General features: G+C 38.1%; 1 protein-coding gene across 12 annotated transcripts in view; it reads right to left on the reverse strand.

The window, feature by feature from the left end:
• Nucleotides 1-25,667, reverse strand: part of Anxa1 (annexin A1) — a 156,097-nt gene that overhangs the window by 18,799 nt on the left and 111,631 nt on the right. For 2 of the 12 annotated variants that reach the window (XM_038337948.1, XM_038337906.1), the window contains 7 exons: nucleotides 7,858-7,915; nucleotides 7,205-7,344; nucleotides 6,118-6,168; nucleotides 4,399-4,546; nucleotides 3,926-4,024; nucleotides 3,346-3,407; nucleotides 806-973 (listed from right to left, as the gene is read on the reverse strand). The gene's annotated coding sequence lies outside the window, so the exon portion shown is untranslated. Of the gene's footprint in view, nucleotides 1-805; nucleotides 1,179-3,345; nucleotides 3,408-3,925; nucleotides 4,025-4,398; nucleotides 4,547-6,117; nucleotides 6,169-7,204; nucleotides 7,916-9,412; nucleotides 9,536-25,667 lie in introns of those variants that run through there. The other 10 variants (XM_038337964.1, XM_038337925.1, XM_038337931.1 and 7 more) reach the window with 8 other exon arrangements.

Consider the following 25,667-nt stretch of genomic DNA (forward strand, 5'->3'; position numbering starts at 1 on the left):
GTGACCTACAAGATGCCATTAGGAAGGAGAGTTTCTGTGGGCCCATCTGGCAGTCAGTGGAATGATTTATCATCTGACATCATCCAGGAAAAATCTGCTTTCCCCTTAGGTTTTTAAATGAGCACCAGAAAAGCCTGTCTATGACACAGAGATAATAGGGAGGGAATGTGGCCACACCCTGTTTAAACGAAACGAGTAATAAGCGGACCATCTTAAACTATGAGTAAACATAACATTCATTCAAAACGTTAATTAAAAAAGGGCATGGGGACGACTTTGACGCTTATTTTAATTAAAGAAAAATATTTAGCTACAAGAATCTTCTCTTTTGAAAAAGTCTTTTGCAGTTTGCCACCTGTGGTTTCTCTGGGCTCCCACCTCCATCCTGACTCCTGCTCCAGCACAGTACTCACAAAAAACACAAAGCTCTGGAGGCAACATGTTCCAAAGAGGAGGAAAGAAAAAGCTCCTTTTAAGATTGCCGGAGCAGGAACATACTTTCTTCCTGTCTCTGGTAACTCAACAACAGGGCAATAAAGTAAACTTGCCAGAGTTTCAAAACTGCATTTTGTAGATGAGAAAGGTAAAACTTTATAATTTTTGATGTCTAAAAGATAAAAACACAGTGTAATTTTACAGCAAGATTCATTAAATTGTATTAAATTCAACTAGTTGTAACTATAGGCGAGTTCAGCAGTCAGACCACTTCTCTATGAAGCCCCAGTAAAACCAAGCAGGGAGTTCTCACAGAATTTTGTAGTTTCTAAACCAAGCAGAACTCTGTAAAACAAAAACTTAGCCTTACCTTTTTATTTTCTTGGCTTCCGAGGAACTGAAGAGAGGCTCTGTTCAGATGGTTTCAGTCTGAAAGTGGAGGGCTGGACTTCTGATTTTATAGGATATGAACAGAGGCCACACCTAGCAACCAGAGTTTAGTAACTGGCTGTCTCTTGTTTGAAGAACTGGCTCAGCCCTGGTCAAAACCAAGGAGAAACTAGTCTTGCAAGACTCCTCCCTGAACCGATTCAGTTACAGAACGGAAAAGGAAGGATGGATTTCCCCCCCTTTTCCTTCTGTGGTTTTATTCCTCCAAGGAGTGGCAGAATGCATTGAACTTCAGCTATGTTGAACTCCTTGCTCCGTCCTAAGGAACTGGAACTTCTTTCAAACAAAGAACACTATAGAATAAAAAGCTCATTAACTACAACACTAAAAGAGAAGAGGGAAAGGGGGAGGACTTGGTGCTAATTTCAGCCATAACACTTACTACTATGTGACTTGGAAACTTACTTTTTTTCTTTGAATTTGTTGCCATTTTTGTATGTAGAAGTTCTATCACTAAGGCTTTTCTTACTCTCAAGAACTTGCAGACAATTGAGTTACAACTTATTTGTAGGTTTTAAAATTATGCTGTAATGACTACTTTTTATATTTCACCAGCATAAATAAGAAATGGGAACAATCCAAAGCTCTAGATTGCTTCGGCATTTTCAATAACCAATGCTAAAAATTTAATTATAATGACATTTAATTAAAATGTTGGTATTAGAGGAGAGCCTATTTTCTTAATTTCTGAGTAGATGCAGAGTACATAGCTAGAGTATAAGTAGAGCCCAGGTGTCATAGAAGACTTGAGCAATAAGCAATGATCTGGAACCGTGAATTGTAAAGCTTAATGGGTTAGCAACTACCATACCACAGGTGTCGGGAAAATCCCTACCTGATGTACAGAAGGGAATTTTTTCCAGGCTCCTCGACAGTGATTCATTTCACTCTTGACAAAACGGTAAAATAGTATCTGCCCTTTCCCCTGAACGTTGCCCAGTAAGGTTTTGCTTGCATGGTAGTTTTATATTTTGTCCTTTTTTCTTTTCCTCACAGGCCTCTTGGGGGATTTTGTATTTCATGCTCATCAAGTCAGTGAATAGTTACTGGATGGCAGCTCGTCACTAATGTGCTTGTCACCCAAGCATGATGAACTAAGTTTGATTCCAGAAGCTAAATCTAAAAACCTGGCATAATGGCATGACTATAATCCTAACAGTGGAGAGAGAGGGACAGATTGATCCTGGAGGCTGATTGATCATCCAGTTGATTCTAATAGGTGAGTTCCAAACCAAAACAATGGAGATGACACCCACGGCTGAGGTTGATCCCTGAGCTCCATAAATTATGTGTACCAACACACACACACACACACACACACACACACACACACACACACACACACACACACCAGGTAATCACTGGACCAGAAATGCAATCTCATCACTGGGGAGGCTGAAACAAGAGTATTGCCATGAGTTCAAGGTCAGCCTTCTTTACACAGTAATGAAAAGTCTATCTTGAGCTACAGTGAAAAGTCTTTGCCAAAAAAGGAAGAGAACGAAATTTAAAAAGCCAATGGAGGTACTATTTCGAGACTGGCAATACTTATGGCACATTACTAAATAGTAAGGACAATTTCAAGGAAGCCGATGTGACCATTTAATATAAATCCTTAAGAGAAAGTCATCTATATTTTTGATGCATGCTGCATGTATGTGTTAAAAATAAAAGCTAGCTAATTGGATACAAATTAATATGATTGACATAATAGAAAATTGATGCCGACACATGTAAACTAGCTTTTCAGCATCATATTTATGTTGTCAACTGAGAAGGGAAAAGATAATTATATAAACTCTAGTTAATTTCCATTTTTTAATCTATTTTTACTTATATGTCTATCTTCAGTAACAGAAATGTTGGTGCATTCATGCACATTGCTAGCCCTGGGAAATAAAAACATCATGTATTTAAAGTAGAATTAAGAATATAGAAGAGATATATAATCTCACTTCGTTTAGTTTTTTTGTCCTGTGGCATACACCAACTTGAAATGCTTTATATCCTTGAGTTTGTGATAAGTAGGAAACTCACAATAGCAAGATTAAACATAGTACTTATTATAGTAGAATTAAGGGGGAAATATGCTTTAAAAAATGCTTCCCAAAACAGTTTCGAGCTTGACTGTGAAGGTAGGGAAATTCCCAAATGAAAAGAGGGTAACATTTGCTGTGTGGACGGCACTGGAGTTTCTACCAGGACACCATCATTCCCTGGTGCTGTCAAAGGGGTTTGTGCAAATTAAAGAACAGATGAAGGATGTTCTCATCCACCCCTAAGGGACAACCACGGGTTAAACAATTCATGTGGGGAATCACAACTGCAGTTCCTAAGCTATGACTCACGCTTCCCGCTGTTTCTTGAAGGAGATGACTCATCAGCCTCACACACTCACCAACAGCTAAAAAGCAAAATGAAGGAAGAAAAGGCAAAAAAAAAGACTTGAGAGCAGCCTACCTGTGCTACGTTTCCACAGCACATTCATTCCATTTCCTCTAATGTAAAACCTGGCAAGGAAGCTGTTAAAGGAAGAAAAAAAAGGTGTGGCCATGGGAGGAGGCTTTATTGAGGAGATTCCTGAGTACTGCCAGCTCCCTCTGAGCCTAGTGACTGGTGACTCTCTAGAATGAAGAGTGCCTATAGAACCACAAAGAACACGAGTTCACCCAGATCCCAAACTCCCCGCAGCCCCTTCTCATTCACTGTTTACAGCCAATGAAAACCATTGTTTTAGATTCCAACATTACTAGATAAAGCTGTTTTGAGAACTAACATTCCAAATGTATTTCCCCTTGCCTTCTAAATATTTCAAATATAAGACAAATAAATTTCTCTCTTATTCTTCTTTTACTCTGCCTACTCTCCTTCCCTCCCCCGAATTAATTAGGGAAGCTATTACTATCATAATTCTTCATAATATCACTATCACATAAAATAGAGAACATTTTTTAGGCTAATAAAGAGGCCACGTACATAGCTACAGCCTTGATAGAGGCTTCCCTTTACTGAATCTCACTAAGAAAAAAAGCAAACTTACCTGTGTGTAAGTAAAACTTCATTTATAAAGAAATATGAAGGGGGGAGAATACTTTTTAAAAAATTTGTCAAATGGCCTTTGATAAATTCTCTTCTTTTCCTAATATGAATTCAACAAAAGAGAATGAATGATAGTTGCCCTGACCCCAGCAAAATGAGCTAGACTTGGATCACTTTAAAACTAGACAAATAAAATAAAATAAATGGTTTATCACGAGAACTGGATCATGAGAAGACAATGGGACTAGAAGGCTGAGATCCACAAAGAGCAAAGTATTCCAACATTTACATCACAATGCATAATGGCTGTAGAAATGATAAATTCAGAACAAAATGGAAGAGAATGGAATGAAACAAATGAAATAAAAATCACCCAGCTTTGTGCTACGCTGTGAAATTTTGTTTTACGATGGTGTGTGTTATGCATTTTTTCCAACTGAATTTTGAGTTTAAAAGTAGTCAAAGATCACACACCTATAATCCTGGCATTTGAGAAATGGAGGCAGCAATTTCAGGCATTCAAGTTCGCTGTCTGCTACACCATGAGTTTGAGAACAGCCTGGATCTGTAATTGGATAGTAAAGTGGACCCACCCACAGCTGTGCTCTTCTTCATACAAAATCTAGAGAACATAATTACATTAGGTTTTTTATTTGGCCAAAATTTCATTTAGTTCCATTCATTATATTTCATCAGTTGTCGATAACTTTGACATAGTATGAATCAACTAGATATAGAAAAGACAATATGAATAATTCCTGAAGATACGAAATTATTTAAAAGGATCATATGGCAGAAAAATAAGTAGGCTATTGCTGAAGGTAATTTTAAAGTATCAAAACCACAACAAAGCTCAATAGTAAAGCACTTGCCTAGCACTTGTGAAGCCCTGGGTTCCATGCTTAGCACACACAAAGAATTCTAAAAATAAAACGGTACAGATTTCAGAATTGTGAGCATTTAAGTCACACACCTCAACAGTATGAATGAGAAGGATACTTCCAAGCTATGGATACAGTTTAACCCTGAGAATAAAATGAATGACATAGAGAATGAGTATAGATTTTCAACACATTTACATATATGCTCTCTTTAAAAAAACAAACAAAAACATTTTGAAGTCAAGAAATATTTGGTATAGTTTTCTATTGAATAGAAGTGTTATTATAGCTTTCTCTGTAATTTTCCATATTTTTAAAAATTCAAAAATTTATGAGGTATGGGACTTAGGCATCCTATATGACTTTTCTAAGGAGTATATTCATTAACTCTGAGAGTGTATGCACGACTGTTGTGATTGCCATTATTATGTGCATGTTATGTTTAGATTTTCACTTCTCTATATCTCCTGTTCAGTAAGTAAGTCTCAAGATACTCAAAAATTTTCCTTCATCAAACACTGGCAGCATTTGACTCCTAACTAGTCTAAACTATGCTGCTATAAACATTCTGATGCCTAGCTTTGGGTTTTTTTTTCAGATAACTGATTATGTATATATACTTTAAACCCTAGTAAACTCTACTACAAAGTTTTCCAAAGGTGTTGTAACAAGTTACATAAGACAAATGATGAATTTGGCTATTATTAGCCTTTTCTTTTTCACATTAAGTATTCTATCATGAAATAGACATTGTAATCATTTGTCTTTCTGTAATAACTAAAGAAGCCAGTCACTCTTTTACACAAAAAACACATACACTCACACACACTGACAGTTCAAAAGTTTTCAGTCCTTTTTTCTTATAGGGTGTATTACTGGTATATTCTAGATGGTTTGTGCCGTGTTCATCAACATGTAAAATCTACCTATTAAAATAAGATAGGTCGTTCCTCTTCTTGACAGTAAGGTAATTGTATGGCTATGATAAGGTTATGGGTTTGAATGTAGATACTGTTAGCAGTCGTGTATCCATTTTGTAAAAGCTCACTTGCCCGATTAACAGGGGGGATGCAATTCCAGACTTTTAGGACAGACAGGTGAAGCAGGTTCTCCTGAGTATAAGTGAACCTGCTCATGTGTCTTCCCTCCAGTGCTGTCTGAACAGAAGCCACATTCACAGTGTGTGATGATTGCCACCAACCCAGCGTCTCAGGCCTGAGCACGAGTCTCTGACAAGCTATCACCAGCAACTTAGGGAATTTTGAAACAAGATTAGTTGTGGGTTTTGTTGTTGTTGTTATTGTTTTCTTACCTCTATTTTACTAAGTGTTTTGCTGTTGTTGTTTGTGGAAGCCAGCATTTGCTGTGACAGAAAACAAAATAATAACAATAATTAGCAATAATAATGTGGAAATTCATCTTATTGAAATTATTACTATACTTAGTTTCTGAGATTTAAAGTAAATTTTAATTTCACAAATATATTAAAAGAATAAAATACATTTATTTTATCCTAATAACATAATTCAAATTGCTACCAAATGAAAATAGCTAATAAATTTGCACTAAAATCTTGTCTCTATATCTCTGTGCATTTCTTTTCCAGATAAGAAAATATAAATATCAGAGAAGATAAAAACTCAGTGACAGGTTAGAGTCTTCTATGGAGTAGCTTACAAGATGTCAGTAAATGATTTGGTGATTTCTTTGAACGTATAGCAGGACCATGTTAGGCTCTGTCATTTTTATTGTATCTTTGTACATGATTGTGTCATCCTGTTTTTCCCTTCTATATTTTGGATTTGTCACATGCAGTGTTAGCATGAATTTTATTCTGAAAAATTCCCAGAAAATTTGGGGCGAGAAAAAATAAGGTACGTGTTAAGGTCAAGAGGTCAAATTCAGCTTCTTGGTTCCATAAGAACAAAACCATTATACAAATCCAAATTTGGGAATTCCAACTTTCTTAGTGGTAGCTTTAGTTCCATTGAGTCTGCATATAAATACTTCTGTAAGTAATACTTAATAATTTTTTCTTAAGAATTTTTCTCCTCAATATTTTAATACACTTGTGACAGAACCTTTGATTAAAAATTAACAGATACATGAATTAAAAGGAGGAAGTTATTTGTTTGATCAACAGATTTTTAATTAAGAACATTTCAGCTAGCATATACTAATGTTACAAAATAAAGAACATCACTATGACCGGTTCTCCTATGTGTAGCATTTAGTTTCTGCCCCTGGCTCCCTCTTAGACATACTTCCCACTCATGCTATTCCACTTCCTCTTCCAAACAGTTCCCCTCTACTTTCAGGTTCTTTGTGTATACATTTTTAAAATATATCTCCACACAGAGATAAAATATGTGAAACTCATCTTTCTGTGTCTGACTTACTTCTCTTAACAGGATGATTACCAGTTCCATCTACTTTCCTGTTCATTCAATTGCTGACTTGGCAGGAATTCTTATCCATTGTGGGAAGGATGCAAAGGGGCACATTGCTTTGGATGGCAGGCTGGCATTCTTTACAAACTCTGAAACCCAGCAATTGTGAGCTTGTATTAATTGAGTCTGCAAATACATGTCGACCTACCAATGGACCTAAGTAGATCTAAGATTAAAATAAAAGCATATAATATAAACATTATATATTATCAAGAAGCATAATTTCTGAGTGGTAAAAATACAAAACTAGAAAAGCGAAAATCTCCTATGAGAATATGCAAAGGAACAAAATGAATAGATTCTCTCCAAACTGCCAACAATTTTTCAAACACTCACAAAAGGATAATAGAGACAATATCTCAAATCTCTTAGGAATCGTTGATTATGACAAAAATAGAAAATCAAAAAACAAAAATAGGCAAATATAAATATTCAGAAATGCAAATTCGAATGCCAAAGTAAACAAAATTATTAAAATTAATAGTAGTGAAGGAAAGACTCTTCAAAGAAATGGTGGCAGCCCAGAGTCTGGAGAGCTGGCTCAGGAGTGAAGAGCCCTTGCTTGTCTTGCAGAGGTTCCTGGTTCAGTTTGCAGCACCCACATCATGAGTATGTCCTTCCAGTTCATGGGAATCTCATGTCTCTGGCCTCCTCTGGCACCTAAAGGTACATGCAAATACTCAGGCACATGAATGTACACATTAAAAATAAATATGTATTTTAAAAAAGGGAAAGAACTAACAAAAACACCAGACTGGTGATAATGCAAGACTGCCTAAACTACCTTTACTGGCAAGACTTAGTTAAGCGTTCTCTTAAAACTGGGGATGTATCTGAAACAGCAGAGCTTGTCTAATATATATAAAGCTATAGGTGGATTAATTCTCTAGCACTGAAGAAAAGAGTCCTATTCATGGCCTGTGTATTTACTTTTGGCGACATCCATAAAATAGACAGAGGAAAGTAAGTGAGAGGCATGGGCTGCAAAAGAAAGCAATCCTGGCAAAGAAACCCAAGTGTCAGAAAGACACAAACAGTGTTTTGAGCATTTAAACCCATTTTCAGCTGTACCTTCTGCAAGACTAATTAATTGATTAGATTGGAGACAGTATGGAATGTTGCAACAGCAGAGCTAAAATATCATAGGCCATCTTTTGAGCCTTTATTGCCCTCCTCTGTGCCTGACCTAATGACTTTGCGATTATTAGATAAACCATTTGGAATGCACAGGCAGAGCAGTAGTTCCCAGCCAACCAAAGGCAGACAGTCTCTGAGGCCTACAGCACAGGTTGCTTTGCTTTGCTTTCACCTGCCTTCCTAAAGTTTGTAGCAATGTATTTGAAAAGTATCTTGGTGTATAACTTCTTTTGCTTTGTTACTATCAGACCTTTATCAGACTGCTTCTACATTGCACCATGGATTTGGGGTGAGCTAAATCTGTATTCTCCAAGCCATGGTCACTGGTACTTGATTTCAGAATAAAGTCTTTTATCCCCTTTGAAGTGAAAGTTGGGTGTTTTACATCAACAAAAGGCAACATTATGGTTATATTTTAAAAGAGCACAAAATGGGCTGTGAATTTCGATAGTGAGAGGCTAGGCTCGAGAAATAAGAGTTTGGAAAACGCAATGAAGAAAAGGGTTTTGAGAAGTACAAAGGAACTGAATGTACAGAGTATTGATTATAATTTTCTTTCTGTGGTTCTGCTAAAATATCTTGACCAAAAGCAAATTAGGGAAGAAATGGCTGATTTTTATTTTTCAGTTCGAGGTTGCAGGCCTTGATGGCGGTGAAGTCAAGCTGGGAGCAACTTAAAACTGCTAATCACAGTGCATCTGGAGTCAAGGAGACTGAGAGATGCAAGCAGGCTAGCTTTGATTACCACTTGGCAAAGGAAAGGAACTCACAAGCAATGACTTTGTTCTGCCTATACATCAATTGACAATCAAAATTTGCCATGTAAATACCTACAAGCCAATCTGATCTATTAATTCCTTGTGAATATTCACCTCCCCAGGGATTCTAAGTTATGTCCATTTGACAACAGTCAGTAGAGGACACCGGAAAGATGGCTCAGAGAGGGGATGATGGGAAGAACCAGGGAGAAGAGAGTTTCCCCCAGGCCAAGCCTGCAGCCCTGAGAAGACCTTTCCTTACAGTTCTGGGAACGAATGATCCCTGCAAGTAGACTGTGTCCAGATGTTGCAGATTGTAGGCTATGTCCAGTTGTTGCAGGTTGTTGGCTGTGTCCAGTTGTTTCAGGCTGTGAACTGTGTCCAGTTGTAGCAGGTTGTAGGCTGTGTCCTGTTGTTTCAGGCTGTGAACTGTGTCCAGTTGTTGCAGGTTTTAGGCTGCGTGCAGTTATTACAAGTTGTGGGCTTTGTCCAGTTCTTGCAGGTTGTAGGCTGTGTCCAGTTCTTGCAGGTGGTGGGCTGCGTCCAGTTGTTGCAGGCTGTGGACTGTGTCCAGTTGTTGCAGGTTGTAAGCTGTGTACAGTTGTTGCAGGTTGTAGGCTGGGTCCAGTTGTTACAGGCTGTAGTTTATGTCCAGTTGTTTCAGGTTGTGGACTGTGTCCAGTTGTTGCTAAATGCTCAGTTACTGCTTTGGGAGTCATGACATGTCAGAGTTATTCCTCCAGGAAGTACTTATCTTGCCATACTTGCAGAATAGTAGGTACAGATCCCCAGTGTATTTATATTGTGCACCCCCAGAAACGTTCAGGCCTAGAGCTGTGTGCTGCTGAAGGAAGATTTTACACGCATTTAGAAGAAAGAGGTTGTTGCATTGTTTTCAAAAAAGCAAAGGAATAGAAGGAACCTTTTGATTGCTCTCCACTTTTTGGTATCTTAAAATAGTTGCTTTTTACTAAATGCCTTTCTGGCATATGGCTATTTCCAATCTGACAAGTTCCTTAAAGCAACTCACTTCATGTTTCTGTCAAAAAACAGGCACACTCTAGTTTACTGAAAACAGAGGAGTTTTATAAATAACACACTGCTTTTTATTTAGTTAGTTATTTAGTTAGTTTTTGTAACAAGTACAGAAAATTTAGACTGGTTTAAAAATGTGGATAGCTCAGAAGACCTCATATGGTCATCACAGTATCACAGAAAAATTAGAGATAACTTCTCAGTAACCAACAAGCACATAAAATTCACCCTCTTAACTTTTCAGGGGTTGATGAATTTTATATATCCATACAAATATGTAAGGGTTTGAAACTGCCAGAAATGAGCATCAAAATATAACATGGGAGAGGGGGAGAACTTGCATTCTCTTCATAAATATGATCATCTTTAAGCTCAAAGCCAAACATGCAAATTCTAACATTCTCCCTAAATCTGATACATAAGCAAGAATCTTTTTGAAGAGGCTTAAAATAAGCAAAATGTGAAAAAGGAACAATTCTAAATTCCACCTGTGATAGTAAGGGTCAAAACAGCACTGAAAAATTCAAATTTGATTTGAGGGTTTACAGGAGGCCATCCTGAGAATTAAAGCGTCTTAGGCTACTGGAGAGGTCCCCTCCCCTTTGGAAGCTCTACCTGCCTCCTGGTCCAGAGTTTGCATTTTTTACAGGTGGTGGCAGGTGTTTGCAATATGCACACTGAAGTTTAATTTCCATCTGGATGAACAAGAAGTCAGCTGCTTGAGGTCAGGGCTTATTTGCTGTGAACACAGGGAGATTTGTTCAGAGGACTCTAAGCGTAAAGAGAATAAAGGCTTAACAAGGTGAAGAGGGAACATAGAAAAGTCCCTGGGATTAGAAACGATGGGTTGGGCAAATATTCTTTAGAGCATTTGATATTTGCAATATGGAAATGAAATTCAGATCAGAAAAACTGCTTCATGTACTTCTTAAATCTCAAGGTCTCCTGAACTTTCTTTAAACTGAAACATCTAAGTTACAGTTATAACTGTTTGAGTGTACCAAGCGTAATGGAATATAAGATATATTCTTTAAATAAAACTCTATAGACTGAGTTTTGTTGAAATAGAAATACTTTGTTGCAAAGAGTTATTATATAGTGAAGGAAACACGTATATAAAGCTTTCTGAGAAAAATTAGCAAAAGATCCATTTTGTGAGCAATCTTGCTTTGCAGAGCTACAAAACTTGGACATCTAACTCATGCTTGATGAGTCACAGCTTTAAAATTTGCCCTGAGGTAGGGAAGTGGGAGGAACATTTGTGGGAGATTGAATAGATCTATCTGAACCAAACCAAAATTTAAAAAAAAAAAACTAGGAAGAAAGAAGAAAGAAAAAAGAAACTGCACATGCTTGAACTGAAATATGAACTAAAAAAAATCCCGCAAACACATACACACACACACACACACACACACACACATTTTTCAAATTTCTCCGTATGAAGGAGTAGATAAAGCCACATTTTCCCTAAGGGCAGCCACTGAAAATTGTGCAAATACTTATATCATGAAGAAACTGCAGGGTTTAATACAGGACAGCAGTTACCTCAGCTATGGAAACATAGTGTTCCTTGTGTCTGCATGTGTTACAAGGCTCAGAAGAGACTCTAGGGTGATTCCTAGGCAGGGCATTGTCTGGCGAGAGTCTTCTTCTGCTGAAATTCTTTTCATATTTGAGATTTTTGAGATTTAACTAAAAAGCCAGTCCTCCACAAACTACTTGCCAATCTACAGGAAGATGCCTTTCTTTTTTTTTTTGTTTTTTATTTTTTGTTTTTCTAGACAGGGTTTCTCTGCAGCTTTTTTAGAGCCTATCCTGGAGCTAGCTCTTGTAGACCAGGCTGGTCTCGAACTCACAGAGATCTGCCTGCCTCTGCCTCCCGAGTGCTGGGATTAAAGGCGTGTGCCACCACCGCCCAGCGAAGATGCCTTTCTTAAAAGCAGACAGTTCACTGGATCTTGGACACAGAATCATTACCTAGAATTTGCAGTCTGTTTTTTTATTGTCTTTCTTTCCCACCAGACTTGTTCTGTTTAGAACTCATTCCTAACTTATGTCTAAATTTTCAGTTTTCACAGATAATGACAATTAGACTTTTGCCAGCATCCAAATTCAGTTCCCTCTCCCTTGTAGTCATCATATGTGGATCCTGTATGGTCCAGGAAAGGTTTACAGAAAGAACAAGAAAGCCTTCAAAAGATCTATTGTCATGGAACATATTAGCACACAATCTTAATCCCAGAATTTGAAGCAGAAACAGCAGGATCTCTGTTATTTTGAAACCAGCCTAGTCCACATAGTGAGTTTCAGGCCAGCCAGGGCTACATAATGAGACCCTTGTCTCAAAATAAGAAAAATAAAAATATTATCAATATAGTGTACAAAAAATAAAATTGAAATTGAGAACTAATATCTCATCCTACAAGAACAATAGATGTAGAAGCATAGAGAAGACAGAGCAGAAGGTAAGTCACCTAAGTCTAGCATTAGTGTCTTTCAACACCAAAGCACTCATGGCCAGACCTCTCACATATGTAATGGGCTAGAATCATGTAAATGGAAAGAATTAATCACTATTATTTATTGAGCTGTCACAACGAACTGATCAATGATAAATAATGAGGAAGGTAGAGAAGTAATTTCAGAAGAGATCAAAGATCTTGAAGAGGGACCCCATCAATTTCCTGGGAGAAATGAGGGCATCATTATAACCGGAAGGTAACAGTTTTATCAGACTATACCTCTGCAACACAAAGATACTATACTGCATTACCCAATCCTAGGAAAAGTGTTCTGGAACATTGCTTTGTATCTATCACGACACAAGGTTTAGATAGACCCCTCCCAGACTATTTTCAGACCAGAAATTCGAGTGTGTTCAGAAGTTTATTTTCCTCTTATTTTATATTTATCAAACCAATTTTTTTTGCTATCACAACAGAAAATGTGGCAGCCAACATTCCTGTTCTTGTATCTCACAGTAACACATCTCCTGTTTGAAGAGATTAAAAAAAAATTCCAGAGAAGTTTTTGGTTGTTATTATATAGATAATGATGTGTAACTGAAACAATATATGTACCTAAAATGTACTATGGTTTGAACTCAGTAGAACCAGCTGGATCGTTTGGTCCTAAAGAAGATAGTGCTGTTTATAATACAGAGAAACATATTACGTAGCACAGCTACTTAGAAAGTTGATGTGGTGGTAAATCCTATTGAGAGAACAGCACGAAACCATCCCTAATAATAACCAATAAATAGATGAATGCTTATTAAATGCACAGTGAATGAAGACATGTCTCTGTCTTAGAATGAGCTCATACTGCCGACACGGTGTCAGTAGTAATAAATAGGCAGACAGGACTATCCAGTTTACCATCCACTAAAGGAAAGCTGATATTTCCTGAAAGGAAATCTTCCGTGACTGTTGGAGCTGATACTGAGCATTCCCATAATACAAGCTAAATTCCGTGATTGAGCCACAGACGTGGAAAAGTTGTGTCTGTGCAGTCCATTGGAGTTTTGGTTTCTGCATGCTAGCATTCTTCCCCCTCTTGATTTCTATCTGAAAAATCAAACCCCTCGCTGTTAATGATCTGATGACAATGATGAAAAGTATCTTTCTGGTTTAATAACCTGCTGTAGACATGTTATTTAAACAACCTTAGTAGTGAGCAAAAGGGATTCAGAATGATCTCATTAAAAGAAAAAAACAAATAACTCTGAGTATAATTAGAGACCAAGCTGAGTGGAGATAGCAGGACAGGTGTGGAACTAAGAGATCAAAGACAAAGGCACCACTGTTAATACCTGCTTGGCCTGGACTAGTTCCTGAGTAGATACTTACTTGGGGTCAGTGCAAAGCTACTTGAAATCAATGAAGGAAGAGCAAGTGCCCTAGAAACTCGAACGATCTCTCTTTGTTTTCTTGCTGGCCTGGCTACATTTCCCAATCAATCAACAAGACTTCTGTACCCACGATTCCTTAACTCTAAAGCCAAACTTTACATGGCATTGCGCCCGAATGGACAGGTGGCAAGGGAATAATGTATTAGTGTTTGTATTTGGTTGACTAGCTGCATTCTTTGTGGTTCAAGACAGAAACTCAGCAGATCCCACCCTCTAGTGTGTCCTCACCTATACTGAGATCCTTCAGGCAAGGATGAACTTCTCGAAAAAGGACAATGAAAACTAAGTAAGCACAGCTTGTTCCTGTAAATGTCAGGCTATGAAAAACTCTCACACTCTGCATGACACCCTCTTTCTTAGAGTAAATAGGTATGTTTTAACCCATTGGATAAGGTTGGGTCATGTGCATTATTAGACTGAATTTGCTCTGTCTTGCTGTCGAACAGATGAACATGTGGAAGTAAATGTATGTGGACACATTTGATATTCACTCCACACTGAGGCTTTTAGACAGTAAGGCCTCAATTTTCTTAATATATTTGACCAAATGACATTTAGCAACATTTAATTGAAAGCAGTTTAAGCATTCTGTAGTAGTAGTCATCTCATTAAATCTCCATCACAGGATCATGTCTATCCCATATGTTATTTCCATTGACTCATGCATGGGTGCTTCTTTGCCACTTTGCTGAGCAATATTGTATAAGTATCTCTAAGAAGAGGAGGCAAATATTGGTTCAGAAAGTAAGCCTAATAATGGCATGCATTCAAACAAAATAGAATATTGAAATTCTTCTTGGAATAATTCACGACATTTGAGAGATCTCAAACAAGGACGATTTTCTTTTCTGAATAACATGTGCACATTTAGGAATGTATGCTTATTTGAAGGTACAGTTAAATAGACAAAGTGTCTTTGTGCCAAAAATTCTGACACTGACAGTGAAGGCTCTCATTGATCACTTGGGATTCTATCTTTTGACCACCTGACTCTTGCGCTGCTGCTATGCAATCACACTAAGGGCAGGGTCATAGCTGATGGCCCAACATTTCCTCCTTAAGCACATCTCTATAGGGTCTTTTAAATTTAAGCTAGAGAAGAGAAATTCTCTCTGCAGCATCAGTCAGAAGTGAAGTACTCCATCTTGAGCTGAGATACTTGAAGGCACAGCATTATATTGCAAAATGCATTGTATGAAACTAAAGAACTGGGCCCAAATAAAAGGACCTCGGTCTACACACAACTGCCTCCTAATACTGGAAAATAGCTCATGGACACTCCTATACCCACAAACCCATTCTCATAGTACACGAAACCACAGGAATGCACTTTGATCCCCTCTCTAAGAGGGTGTGAAAAACCTTAACAGTGTGTTTCTGAGTCGTTCAGGTTCCTGTACAGATCTTGATGAACCAGCTCTCCTGGATTAAGCACTCACAGGGTGTTCATGATTTTCAAAACATTTCTTTTCTTTTGAAAAGTTTTCTTCTTTATAATTTTTCATGCCTGACAGTTGAAACAAAGCAATGATAATGATGAGACATCAGCATTGTGCTCTGTTCCGTAGTCTTACAATCAGAGAATCACAGCTGACACACGGGCCTTGTCACACCCACTTTTGTCCACTGGAGGAAAGTTCTCCGCTGAGATTGTTCTTGAACTCTGTCATTGTTTTCATGGTTTACATTTTTTTTTAAGATTTCCATCTCCTCCCCCTTCCCTCCCCTCCCTTCCACCCATACCCCCACTCCACCCCTCTCCAAAGACAAAGAGCCATCAGGGTTCCCTTCACTATGTTAAGTCCAAGGTCCTCCTAGCTCCCCCTAAGTCCAGGAAGGTGAGCAACCAAACTGACAAGGCTCACAGTGAGCCCGTCCATGCTGTAGAGTTCATGTTCATTGCCGTTGTCCTTGGTTTCTCAGTCCTCCTCCACCATCAGCCACATTCAGAGAGTCCGGTTTGGTCCCCTGTTCCATCAGTCCCATTCCGACTGGATTTCCATCTCCTCCCCTCTTTCTCCCCCTTCCCTCCCCTCCCCTTCACCTATACCCCCCTCCCTCCCTCTCCAGGCCCAGGAGCCATCAGGGTTCCCTACTCTATGTTAAGACCAAGGTCCTCCCAACTCCCCCCAGGTCCAGGAAGGTGATCAACCAAACTGAGAAGGCTCCCACAGAGCCCGTCCATGCAGAAGAATCAAAGCCCAGCGCCATTGTCCTTGGATTCTCAGTCAACCCCCACTGTCGGCCACATTCAGAGAGTCCAGTTTGGTAATTCCACTCTTGGGAATGTTCCCAAGTGATGCCCAATCATACTACAAAAGCATTTGCTCAACTATGTTCACAGCAGCATTATTTGTAATAGCCAGATCCTGGAAACAACCTAGATGCCCTTCAGTGGAAGAATGGACGAAGAAACTGTGGAATATATACATGTTAGAATACTACTCAGCGGTAAAAAACAATGACATCTTGAATTTTGCATGCAAATGGATGGAAATAGAAAACACTATTCTGAGTGAGGTAACCCAGACCCAAAAAGATGAATATGGGACGAAATCTGTCATTTTTAAATATAAATTTCTTTGAGTTAATTTCTGAAGCTCTTTCATTCATTTCACCTTTAAATTCTTAGGTAAAATATACTCATTCATTATTTCTTTGATTGTATTCAGAGAAGAAACCAACTCTGAATAAATGTTTTGATTCCAATTTGCTTAGGGGTCTTTAGAAAAATAAATCTGATGATTGTATAGAGAACTTGTTTTGTGTGCATGTAGCTTCAACTAATTTACATATTCCAGAAAATGGTCATACGTAATCATTGTTGCTCACAATAAATGTAATATAAATGTTATTATATCATCTTCAAAACAGACCAACAAGAAAAATGCTTAATTGTGAATTAAGCAAGCTAGAGAAGTGTCATAGTTTACTTGAATCTCTTGTTTTAGAGCAAAGTCAAATGCAATAACCTTTTAAATACATGCACTGCCACTCTCTGCTTAACATATATTTAAGTAATAAAAGACAATGTTGATTGGATTAGTGTTTTATTCATTTCTAGAAATTTAGAAAATCCTTTGGTGTGAAATTCTTTGCTTATATCAAGGACAATAGTAACACTGTTTTGAGGCAATACGAAAATTTCATCTTAAGACCTCTTCTCTATTGCTTAGGGTCTTAGCTGGAGTCATTCACCTGGATTCCTGGGAATTTCTCTAGTGCCAGGTTTCATTTTAGCCCCATTATGTCTTCTGAATGGAAAAGTATTTTAGGTAATCTGCATTATGACACAATGCATGCACCCCAATACTAGTGAGGTGATTGGTCTCTGAGTATATAATGGAACATGTGTGGAAATTTAGGGAGTTCCAGTCTGAAAGTACATTCTGACAAGGCTATTTTGTGGACAGCTACCTCAAGTGTCATGAGCACCAAGGACTGCTTTGGTGAGAAAGAAGTACAATGTGTTCTGGGTACAGAAGGCAGGTCTTACTATCATTGTCTCATCAGGGTGTGTCCATAATCATCGGCACAGTCAGAGCTACATCACACACAAACTAAAACAGCAAAAGAGCTGTCGGCCACTGTTTTGAAGATCTTAAGAAAACAATACCATGAATTGATGTGTTGTTTTGAAAATGAATCACAAATGCTCATTAAGGAAATTTCGTTTATTGACACTAACTTTTCTTATGAATTGTTCAAAGAGTTCTAAACAAAGAGGGTACCTTGCCTACATGTTTTATGCTTTTACAGGCAGGAATAAACTCAATGAGCAAGAAACTAACATTGCTTTAAGTCCAACACAATAAATCACTGAACCATAAAGTATTTTTAAAATTACACTCCAATTCAAGACATTAGATTAAAAACAAATATAGGGCAAATTAAAGAATATTCACCAAAATGTCATACTCTATTTTTTTCAGCACACACATACACATATCCATGCATGCTTGTTTCATCATTTTGTACTTTGTTGAAAATGAAGTTATTTGAGGAAGAAATTGATTAGGTGGGTTCTTCATTCATTGATGTCTCTGAACTTCTTTCTGAGCTTTAAAAGATACAAGATGCAAAAGAAATAAAGGTTTGACATGTGACCTAATCCCTTTCTAGGAGCTTGGCTCCTCGGGATGCAGAATAGTTGTCTCTTTAATAAACAGAAAGAAAACAAGTGAAATGTTTCTTATCCCACTTCTAAATTTTCTTATAAACTACACACTGCACGTGGAACATACACAGAATTTTATTGACAGAAGACTGCAGTCATCTTTGGTACCTTGAAGGATTGACGTTAGGATGCCCTACAGATAATACTATCCAAATATCCTCAGTAACTGTATCTATTTTTGTCAAGTAGGCATAGACCCTCACTGCTTTTTTCTCTGGTTTAGTTACAATATGCCTTTGAACTTAAATGCTACATGAATCAGTATTATGTGTTCCATTTCTCGGGGAATAATAATAAGAAAAAATTCTCCACATGTTCAATACGAATTCAATTTTCTTTTTCTGAATGTTTTTGATTCACAATTGGTCGAAACTATGGATATTGCAGCTTGCTCTGCAGAGGACCAACAATCTTTGTGATAAAACATGAATGAAAGGCCCGTCCTTAGGAAAACAGACTGAAATAAAAAAAAAAAAAAAAACACAAAATTACCAAAGATACTGTAAGACCCAAAATGTCAGTGCTAAGAACAAGAAGGCAAGCAAGGCAGCAGCTTGGGATTCTGTAAATGAGGTGTTTAACACTAGGGATTGGAAGAGCTACAGAGCCCCCTAACCGTTTCTTCCGAGTCTAAACTGTCAAGACAAGGCACTTCCTGTATGGTTACCACAGAAACGATTACACTACATGCCTCTGGGTTTCAGAAGCAGACAAATCTTAAAGCGGAAGCATGGCTTTCTTTGTTTGCTTGCAGAGCCCTAGAATTACGAAAGCAGGTAGAATTAAGATGCAGCACTAAACATTTAATAAGGGGTCCATAATCCGCCCGGGAAATGCACTTGAGTAAGAAAGTGCAGTTAGTGGTTCTGTGCCAACCTCAGAGTAATTGTAAATGTTGAAAGAAACAGGAAGTCAGGGCTGGTCAAGGAGAAGATGGCCTGATTTCAATCAAGGAACTAAGGGTAAGTATTCCTTTGAAGGTATGATATCAATCTTCAAATGAAGTTTTTTTTTATTTAAAGCACTCACAAATTTAAAGGTACTTTCTTATTAACAGTATATTTATTTAGATTATTTACATGCAAGTTTTTATTCTTGAAAATTGCATACACACACACACACATGCTCATGCACACACGTTGACTCACTGATCTTTGCTCATGAGAACTACAGCATTTTCATTTCTGCAATAAATTCTATTATCTGGAACCCAATTTCAATAATTTTTAGATTCTCACAACTAAGACATGTTGATGATCTCTTTATGAAGCATATCAAATTTCCCACTTTGATATGGGGAGACATGGAAGAGTCCTGGGATGGCAAAGTACTATTTTAGACATCGTGAGCAACTAGATGATAAAAGTACAGCAAAGAAGCCTACGTTTTCACAGTGTGTACTTTATTGCTGGGACTGCTTTGTCTTTTTGTTTATCTGACGTTGATAACTTAATTTTCAGGCTGCAAAGCAAATGACTCACTTTATCACGGTGTTTGCACATCACAGTTTATCATTCCATATTAAACCTTCTATCTACTTAAGCTTATCTCAAGGATTTAAAGTGATTCAGCCAATTAAGAAGAGGATGCGTGAGTGTTGTAATGTTTACATTTCGATTATTAGTGATAAAAAGGGATACCATGCTTAATAAATGGAAATATTAAAATAATAGATGGAAAATTCTACCGAATGATTTGTTCAGCATAGAACACCATAATAAAGTCTGAGGCATAAGATATTGATCCTATTTGCAAGGGTTTAAAAAATTACTTGGGGAAACTGACTTTTCTAGACAAATTAAACTGTGACAGTAGAAAAGCAAGAAGGCTGTGTGGAGGAAGGGTGACTACTCAGAGTTTGGGACAAGCTGAGAAGCTGTTTGTGAAAGCCAAACATACAGCATATCACTCATATAGAAGTCAAATTCCAAAGAATTCCAGAGCTGAAAAGCAAAATTTGCAACAACTACAGCAACAAAAAGAATGCACCAAGTGTACTTGCTGAATTTAATTTCAATTGTAAGTTAAATGTGAAATATGTAAATTTCAATGTGCTGAAATATCTAATGTATACATTTATACCCTTCTGGGGCCTTGGCCCTGGTTCTCAACAATACCACTCCCTATCCCAGTGCAATCTGAGCCAGTTTAGAGATGCAGATATGAGCGGTCTCAGTCCCTCCAGTTACTAAGTCAGATAGTGCTACACAACCTAACAACTCCAGCAAGTCTCTTCCTTCTCGGAGTCTTCTGAACTCTTACTCAAAACTCTGCCAAGGCATTTCTGTCATTTCTACTTAATTGAATGTGAGACGTCCCCCTTCCCAGCCCCAAGCTTGTGGTAACCATCCAAACAGAGTAAATATTGGAGCTACTCCCTCCGGCCTTGCCAGGGAGTTTTTACTCATGGGATAAGGATTCCTTACTGACAAAGTCTAACTTATCGCATGCATCTTTCACCATCCTCTACCCCCGCTCCTGTCTACCATTATCGAGATCTACTCTCCGGCATGTTCTCATTATTCTCTTTGCTGCACATTAACTATGTCTTCAGGTTCCTTTGGAGAGTAATCCCATTTTTCAGTTCCCTGATATTTTGCCAAGTTCACCCTAGTTATAGAACCAAAATGCAGTTAGGCAAGGAATTGAGGTCAGGTATTAAAGAGGATAAATATCATCTTCCAAGTGTTCTTCCACCTAAGTTGAAGCTACAGCATAGCTTTCAGGTCAGAGAAGGCTGCTCTTATACTAGGAAAGAGTAAGCTCTTCCTGTAGGCCCAGTAATTCAGAAGAGGCCAGTGGGATCACCTTCTTACGCAAGCACACCCATGATCTAATTTAGTCTTTGGGTCCCACCTCTTCCCTTTAAGAGTTCTATTCATTGAGCAACAAAGGTCATAATGAGCATTTAGCTCCCATATGCTTGTACAATTTTTAGAATTAAATCCTAGCACATAATATTGAGTTCAATCTATCATTTTTTCTTAAAAATATAGATTTCTCTAATTGCTTTCTTAAAGCCTTTTAACTTTTAAACCGTCACCCAGTTGATTATTGACAACCTGCCTCATGTGTCAATTTCCTTCTTCTGCATAACAGAAACAATTAGCAACAACCAAGTGCCTAACAGTCCTGGTGATTGTTCTCTTTTCTATGTCTCAGAAAGGCTTGGAAAATCATCACAAATATTACAGGTAATATTTGACTATCATCTAGACAGATGACAAGCCTCTCCACACATCAGTGAGAGTTTTTGTAGATGGGTTTGTTGAAGTGGAAGACCCATCACTCCATAGCTAAACTACAGGACTGCATCAAAAAGAAAATGATGAGCACTTATAATCATGGTTCTCTGCTTTTAATGTGGATACAACTGTGTGGCCACCTAGAGTTCCAACCACCATGGCATCCCCGCCATGACAGGTTCTGTGAACGGTAAGCCAAACCAAAACAAAACACCCTCTTCATTCCTTGCTTCTTTAAACTCAGTGTTCTGAACTTGAAAACTAGATACAAACATAAAATATTAACTTAAAAATTCAGCCTACCTTCCACAAATGCGAATAGAAAGATGTACATTATATTTCAGATTTATTCTTTGAAAGAAGAAACAACTTGGTCAGGTTGTTTAAATAACTGGACAGTGAGCCAATACAGCAAACAAGGTGTGAACCTGTGAGTCAACATATATTATAATGTCACCTCACTTAATTTACTTGTATTTTCATGAATCCTAGCCTCTTAATTTGCTCTGACGAAAGGGCCTCCTCCTTGCTCCTCATCACAGGATAGCAGAGTGACTCCTGGCAATCCAGTGGAGTCCTGTCACTGAGAATAATGACTCAAGGTCTTATTCCCAGCCCCATTCATCTAAATAGTTAATAGCTGCTGGGCCAGCTAATACCTATGTACTGAAAAACAGCTCCTATTCTGTAGATGAAAGTTCCTGTCCTTCCTGGTCCCACAGCTGTTCAGTCATAAATAAACACGAAAAGGCTTATAGTCATTATGAACTGTTTGACCTATTGCTCAGGCTTATTACTAACTAGCCCTTACAACTTAAATTAACCCAGAATTCTTATTTATATTTAGCCATGTGGCTTGGTACCGTTTGTCAGTAATGCATTCTCCTCTTGCCTTCTCTGTGTGTCTGGCTGATGACTGCATCTCTACCTTTCCTCTTCCCAGAATTCTCCTAGTCTGGTTGCCCCACCTATTCCTCCTGCTTGGTTATTGGCCAAACAGCATTTTGTTAAACCAATACAAGTGACAAATCTTTACAGTATGCAAGAGCATTATCCCAGTACACTATTCTTATGTTCATTGTGGTCATGTCTTGATTGGTGAGAATTTCATAAGTAAAAAATTATGATTCTTCTATTTGCCATACAACCTTAAATAATCATTTAATCTACTAAATTTCAGAGCATTTTAACCTATAAAATGGAAATGACAACACCACTTATAAGACAGGCATAACTGATGTGTACATGAAAGAATATGTTAGAGGTGAATATATATTTCCTTCATTAAGATTCAAATTGGTTTTTATTAAGAGGGTGTGATAAATCACAATTAGATAAAAGAATGAAGCAATAGACAACATATTCTCCTCTACAGGCAAAAGTCAAGCACCATAACTTTTATTTATACATTTCATTATAAATTGCTTTGTACACATGACTAACTATTAAGTGAATTAGAACACATGCTATTCTTAATTTGTTTAATTTTGTTGTTGCTGTTAGTATTTTATTTTTATTTTTTGTTGAGACAGGTTTTACTCTGTAGCTCATGCTGGTTTGGGACTTACTGCATAGTCTCGGATGGTCCCACACTCCTGGTAATTCTCCTGCCTCAGCCTAACATGTGTTTAAAACATATCCTGTTGCAGAATATTAATTTAAGATGTGCTACATTTGTTTATGCTGTCAAACATTTGTTTAGTGATGCAAATATATGTCACAAATTTTTTCACTGTATTGACTTAATTCTATGAAACTGTGTTACTTTGCTTGTCTAAAAGACCCGTTTGGTTTATTAAAGAGCTGAATGGCCAATAACAAGGCAGGATAGAGGATAGGTGGGACTGGCAGGCAGAGAGAATAAATAGATGGAAATATCTGTAGAAAAAAATCGAGGAGCAAGAAAAGCAGGATGACACCAGGAGTCAGCCACCCAGATATACAACAGGTCATGGAATAAGAAGTAAAGAAAGGCATACAGAAATAGAGAAAGATAAAAGCCCAGATATAAAAGATAGAAGGGATAAGTTAAGTTAGGAAAGGCTGTCTAGAAACAAACCAAGCTAAGACCTGGCACTCATAAGAAAGAAAATGCCTCCATGCATTTATTCAGGTACTGGGTGGTGAGTCCCAAATAACAAAAAATAAAAGAGGAAAACTGAACAACAACATTTTGAAATACCAACATGGGGCTCCTGAATTTCCAGAGGTCCTGAAAAGCTTGAAAAGAAAGATAAAAGAAAAAAAAGAAGAAAAAGGGGTATGGCTCCTTTAAGAAGTTCTGTGGTACAGCAGAGCACATGAACATCATTTTTTCCACTTTAATTAGAAATAAAAAGGTAAGTAGAAATGCATGCCTCAGTGCAGGACACTAGCATTCCATAGTTGGGGGACTGAAAGAAATTCCTGATCAAATGCATCTCCGACCTGGTCAAAAGCTTTAGGCTTGCTTCTCACTACCCCAAAAGCAGGAAGAGCCAGCCAATGGGGCCACAAGAAGGACCCAACTTCGGCTAAGCAATTTAAAATTTGCTCCCAAGGTCAAAAGGAAAAGATTAGAGATATGCAGTAAAAGAGGTCCATATTGAAAACAAAAAACAAAAACAAAACAAATCAAAAAACTCTAAACAGGTTCCAGTGTGTTTTACAGTGTGTGTAGGCTTAAGAAAGAAAGAAAAACAGTATGGCCAGTCATAGAAAGACATAAAATGTTGAAAATAATAAAGTTTATAAGGAGAGAATAAAAGTAATAAAAAGGAAACAGCAATGTAACAAGGAGAAATACACAGGGAGTCTGGATTCTATATAGTTTTGTGTTGCTATTGAATTTTTTGAATGTTGATAAGCAAACAGTAGCAGGTAAGAGATATGGCACTGAAAGAGAGCTGATGAAATAAGCCAGCATAGATATTTTAAGAATGTCTTAACTTTAAAATGGAAGTCAAAAATGTATTTGTCAAATGGAAGTTAAAAATGCTTTGGAGAAGAGGTTTGGCTATGCACTCATTCCAGGCTAATATGAATCAGGTTTGATCAAGGGAGAACTCCTGAAACTTGACAGGTGATATTTATCAATGAAGGTTACTGTTGGTCTTCCCAGGACGCAGCCATTATCTCAATTTTCTCAGGGACATGAAAGAATCCTCACCCACGGATAAAAGGAAGCAGTCTAGAGAAAACAGTATCCAAATTCCCAATAAATGGTGTGGGTGCCTGTTGGTTACTTGATGGGTTATGGATGCTTGTTATCATTTAGGGGAATATGGCATAATGATACAAATTTAAAGGTATTTTTTGTTACACGGTATATATGTGCCGCGCGCTGCGCCCCCGTGTCTGCGTTCGGTGCGCTTTTACCCAGTTTACGAGATTCGGGCAAGGGGCAGAAGGTTAAAATATACAAACAGACAGAGAGACAAAGACACGGGTCATCCTTGAATTTCCCAAGCATGCCCCCTTTATTGTGTTCAGGGGCAAATTATATAGAGATAGCCACGACCCAGCCAAACCCACCAGAAACCACTCTCCTGCCATCTGGAACTCCTGAAGGTCTCGTGCTCAGAGCAGTTGTAGGCAGATCAGGGGATTACAAGAAATTCAAGATCTGGGGTCTCATTGCTCCCAACATCTCCCCCCTAAATTTTTTATAAAACAGAAGACCCTCCTGACCACACAGCCTTTTGGTCACTTTGATTGAACCTGTACTCAGGAGAGAGTGATAGCATCTCCTCAGGAGAATACTGGCTTTTAGGGAACACAAGAGAGAAACTTCATTGCCTTCTCCTTGTCCCGCTGCTGCGTTCTCGGGTAGCCCAGTGGGGTCTGTGCACCAGTTTGTCTCAGCTCCAGCACTTTTTGTTGCATTTGCTGATACTTCTGGCACATCTGTGGCATCCACCAGGCTAGGCACCGACTGGGCTGAGGCAATGTGCCTTCCACCACAGCCACCTAGCAAAGTTCTACTTCAGCTGCCTTCTAGCCCCAGCTGCATTCATTCAGGGTCCAAACTGGTGCATGGAGTGGAACGGAAATCAGGGAAGCAGGCTTGCTGCTCTGAAACCACTGAAGGGGCCCCACTTAAACAATCTTTTAGGGAATTTGGGTGCTGTCAATCTGTCTAGCTACTTCCTGCTGAGCGGGGATGCTG

Source organism: Arvicola amphibius, chromosome 1 (assembly GCF_903992535.2).
Source record: "Arvicola amphibius chromosome 1, mArvAmp1.2, whole genome shotgun sequence".
Lineage (NCBI taxonomy): Eukaryota > Metazoa > Chordata > Mammalia > Rodentia > Cricetidae > Arvicola > Arvicola amphibius.